Source organism: Macaca nemestrina, chromosome 15 (assembly GCF_043159975.1).
Source record: "Macaca nemestrina isolate mMacNem1 chromosome 15, mMacNem.hap1, whole genome shotgun sequence".
NCBI lineage: Eukaryota > Metazoa > Chordata > Mammalia > Primates > Cercopithecidae > Macaca > Macaca nemestrina.
Window position 1 is genome coordinate 110,217,929 of NC_092139.1, and position 5,285 is coordinate 110,223,213.

Below are 5,285 nucleotides of genomic sequence, written 5' to 3' on the forward strand. Positions count from 1 at the left end.
GCAGTGGCTCACACTTATAATCACAGCACTTCGGGAGGCCAAGGCAGGCAGATCACCTGAGGTCAGGAGTAAGAGATCAGCCTGGCCAACATGGTGAAACTCCATCTCTATTAAAAATGCAAAATAAATTAGCTGGGCATGGTGGCAGGTGCCTGTCATCCCAGCTACTCTGATGGAAGGCTGAGGCATGAGACTCGCTTGAACCCGGCAGGCAGAGGTTGCAGTGAGCCAAGATCACACGCCATTGCACTCCAGCCTGGGTGACAGCAAGACTCCATCTCAAAAAAAAAAAAAAAGAATTGTACCAGCTCCTGAGAATCACCAAAGGTAGCAGAGGAGGGCCAAGTCAAAGCCACAGAGTGTAGAAGCCTCAGATGAAGTTCAAAGCCATGCAGTCCTAAGGAATGCTAGGAGTCGGTAACACAGCAAGTGAACATCTTTGGGAAGACATGCGCAGCTACAGCTGTGGAATAAATTTCCTCCTGAGAGTGAAACTCTACAGTGAACACCAGCTACAGTGCATTGAAGCAGACATTATGCAAACACTTCAAGAGAAAGGGCACTTGGTCTCAGACCAGTGAAGCCTGTGGGTCCTCATTGTGATAATTTCCATGTATCTGTAGGAAGAGTAGGTCAGTGGCTGGTCAGCATTAGATAAAACTGTCAATAAAGCCAGCTCTGGCTGTGCCCATAGCTCATGGCAAGTCACTTCCTCCAGCTGCTCAGGCCAACATCCGTGGGTCATCCCTGACTCCTCCCACCCTCACAACACCCAGCAGCAAATCCTGTTGGCTCCACTTCAAAACGGATTCTGGGCCTGGCGCTGTGGTTCTCCCCTGTAATCCCAGGACTTTGAGGGGCTGAGGAGGGTGGATCCCTTGAGGTCAGGAGTTTGAAACCGGCCTGGCCAACATGATGAAACCCTGTCTCTATCAAAAATACAAAAAATTAGCTGAGTGTGATGGTGGGGGCCTGTAATCCCAGCTACTCGGGAGGCTGAGGCAGGAGAATGGCTTGAATCCGGGAGATGGAGGTTGCAGTGAGCCGAGATCATGCCATTGCACTCCACTCTGGGCAACAAGAGCGAAACTCCGACTCAGTAAATAAATAACCACATCATTTCTATTTGACATTCTCTCTGGATGTGTACATGCAAATTTCCCGTTTTCCTAAGGACACCCGTCATATTGGAATATGGTCCAGCCTGATGTCTTAGTTATGACTTGTTCACCTCTGAGAAGAAACTATCCCCAAATAAGATGACATTCTGAGGTAGTAGGAGTCGGAACTTCAACATGTGAATTTGGTGGGGAGAACGAGTCACAGTTCAATCCATTACAATCCTACCCAATTGTGAGCTAACAATGGGTGTTATTTTAAGCTACTGAATTTGGTGTAATGAATGGTGTGTGCCTGTAGTCCCAGCTACTCAGAAGGCTGAGGCAGGAGAATGACTTGAGCCCAGGAGTTCAAGGCTGCAGTGAGCTATGACTGCTCCACGGCAGCCTAGCCTGGGTGATCTTGTCTCTCAAACAACAGCAACAAAAACAAAACAAAACAAAACAAAAAAAACAGCTGGGCGCAGTGACTCACGCATGTAATCCCAGCACTTTGGAGGCCGAGGCAGGTGGATCACGAGGTCAGGAGTTTGAGACCAGCCTGGCCAACATGGTGAAGCCCCGTCTCTACTAAAAAATACAAAAAAAATTAGCTGGGCATGGTGGCCGGCGCCTGTAATCCCAACTAACTGGGAGGCTGAGGCAGGAGAATCGCTTGAAAACCAGATGGTGGAGGTAGCAGTGGGCCGAGATCGCGCCACTGCACTCCAGCCTGGGCAACAAAAGTGAAACTTCTGTCTCAAAAAAAAAAAAAAGGGCCGGGCACGGTGGCTCATGCCTGTAATCCCAGCACTTTGGGAGACCAAGACAGGAGGATCACCTAAGGTCGGGAGTTCGAGATGAGCCTGGCTAATATGGTGAAACCCCATCTCTACTAAACATACAAATTAGCTGGATGTGGTGGTGCATGCCTGTCATCCCAAGCTACTCGGGAGGCTGAGGCAGGACAATCGCTTGAACCCGGGAGGCGGAAGTTGAAGTGAGCCAGGATTGCACTACTGAACTCCAGCCTGGCCAGAGTGAGGCTCTGTCTAAAAAAGAAAAAAGAAAAAACAAAAGCTGCTAAATGTGTAGTACTGCCCTCTTTAAATCTGTAGATTCCCCCAGAATCTCTTTTTTCTGTCTTGCAATTTTTTATTGAAAAATTTGGGATGGTTAATTTGTATCACTTCCCATAGTCTGGATTTTGCTGGTTACATTCCTGTCGTATAGGTTAAGAAGTTTCTTTTTTTTTTTCCTGTAAATTGATCATTGCATAGAGTGTTAATCAGATTAAGCTTTTATGTTTTTGTTAAGACTCTTTCAAAGCACACAGCCTCTTTCAAAGCACACAGCTACAAGGTGTTTGTATATGTGTGTGTATATGTGAATTTGTGTATTCTTTTTTTTTTTTTTTTTTTGAGACAGAGTCTGGCTCTGTCTCCCAGGCTGGAGTGCAGTGGCATGATCTCGGCTTTCTGCAAGCTCCGCCTCCCAGGTTCACGCCATTCTCCTGCCTCAGCCTCCGGAGTAGCTGGGACTACAGGCGCCGGCCACCGCGCCCAGCTAAATTTTTTGTATTTTTAGTAGAGACAGGGTTTCACAGTGTTAGCCAGGATGGTCTCGATCTCCTGACCTCGCTATCCGCCTGCCTCGGCCTCCCAAAGTGCTGGGATTACAGGCGTGAGCCACCGCGCCTGGTCTTGTGTGTTCTTTTAAGATGCCTCATGAAACATACTGATACTTCTGATTGAAATTCAAGAGAGAAAATGTTACTCATTCTCTTCTATTTCACATCTGTGACTCCTTTTCCCTACACCAAGAATTCAGTTCTCTGGCCACTGGGGATGATAGAATTTGAATATCACATAATTACTAATTGCTTTGTCCCATGTTTGAAAACCTTCTTAGAATAAAAATGTAACATTACCACTCCATATGATCACTAAAAACAGTTTCAAATTATTTTATTTTATTTTATTTTATTATTTTTTGATTTATTATTTATTATTTTTTTTTTGATATTTTTTTTATTATTATTATTATCTTTTTTTTTTTTTTTTTTTGAGACGGAGTCTTGCTCTGTCACCCAGGCTGGAGTGCAGTGGCCGGATCTCAGCTCACTGCAAGCTCCGCCTCCCAGGTTTACGCCATTCTCCTGCCTCAGCCTCCCGAGTAGCTGGGACTACAGGCGCCCGCCACCTCGCCCGGCTATTTTTTTGTATTTTTTAGTAGAGACGGGGTTTCACCGTGTTAGCCGGGATCGTCTCTCGATCTCCTGACCTCGTGATCCGCCCGTCTCGGCCTCCCAAAGTGCTGGGATTACAGGCTTGAGCCACCGCGCCTGGCCTATTATTATTATTATTTTTTTTTTTTTTTTTGAAACGGAGTCTCGCTCTGTCGCCCGGGCTGGAGTGCAGTGGCCAGATCTCAGCTCACTGCAAGCTCCGCCTCCCGGGTTTACGCCATTCTTCTGCCTCAGCCTCCCAAGTAACTGGGACTACAGGCGCCCGCCACCTCACCCGGCTAGTTTTTTTTTTTTTTTTTTTTTTTGTATTTTTTAGTAGAGACGGGGTTTCACTGGGTTAGCCAGGATGGTCTCGATCTCCTGACCTCGTGATCCGCCCGTCTCGGCCTCCCAAAGTGCTGGGATTACAGGCTTGAGCCACCGCGCCCGGCCGGCCCGGCCTATTATTATTATTATCTTGCTCTGTCACCCAGACTGGAGTGCAATGGTGTGATCTCAGCTCACTGCAACCTCCACCTCCTGGGTTCAAGTGATTCTCCTGCCCCAGCCTCCCAAGTAGCTGGGATTACAGGCGCCCACCACCACACCCAGCTAATTTTTGTATTTTAGGAGAGATGAAGTTGCGCCACGTTGGCCAGGCTGATCTCGAACTCCTCACCTCAAGCCATCCACCTGCCTTGGCCTCCCAAAGTGCTGAGATTACAGGCCTGAGCCACCGTGCCTGGCCAAAAATCAAGCAAACAAACAAACAAAAAACATTTTAAAGATAAGCCCACACCATTTTCTCCCCCTATTTATAGCTCTACTTTATCTATGTTGTTGGCAAACATCACCATTACACTCATCTTCTCTTTTACTCCTCATCTCTTGGTTCTCCATGTAAATGTATCTTTAATGTTTACACCAGGCTAATGACAATGTCTTTTTAGTCTCTTTGGTTGTCTGAAGCTTATTTTCTAGTCAGTCCTCAGGAAAGGCTTTGGGAACAATATTCTCCGGGTTCCTGCACATTGGTGACAATCTGCTTTTTTTTTTCTCTTCTTAACTAACTGTCACCCAGGCTGCAATGCAGTGGCGAGATCTGGGCTCACTGCAACCTGTGCCCCCCAAGTTCAAGCAATTCTGCCTCAGCCCCCTGAGTAGCTGAAATTACAATAGTGTGCCACCACGCCCAGCTGTTTTTGTATTTTTAGTAGAGATGTGGTTTAGCCATGTTGGCCAAGCTGGTCTTGAACTCCTGACTTCAAGTGATCCACCTGCCTTGGCCTCCCGAGTTGCTGGAATTACAGGTGTGAGCCACTGAGTCCGGCCTGACAATCTGCTATTTTCATACCTAAAAGTTAGTTTGACCAGGCCGGGTGCGGTGGCTCACGCCTGTAATCCCCAGCACTTCGGGAGGCCGAGGCGGGCTGACCACCTGAGGTCGATAGTTCGAGACCAGCCTGACCAACATGGAGAACCCATGTCTCTACCAAAACTACAAAATTAGCTTGGCTTGGTGGCGCGTGCCTGTAATTCCAGGACTGCCCGGGGGTCGGGGCCCTACTGGGTTCCAGCCGGTGGGCGCGGACAGGTCGGTGGGATGGCGGGGCCTGGCGGGTGGTGGGGGCCTTTCTGGGGTGGAGTCCGGGCCTTCCTGGGGAGGAGCCGGGGCCTTACTGGGAAGGAGCCCGCGGCCTTGGGAGCAGGGCCCGCGGGGGGCGCTGGCAGGGCGGTGGGAACGCTCTGCTTTCTGAATGGGGGCGGGGACTGCCGGAGTTGCGGGGCCTGCCTGAGGTGGGGCGGGGCAGCCTAAGGGGTGGGGCCGGTAGCTGTTGGAGCGGGGCCTGTGAGGGAGCAGGGAGGGCGGTGGGAAGGCGGGGCCTGCGACGTGGAGGCGTGGCCTGTCTGGGGCGGGGCGCGGCGCGGCGCGGCGGGACAGCCTAGAGGCAGCGCATGGA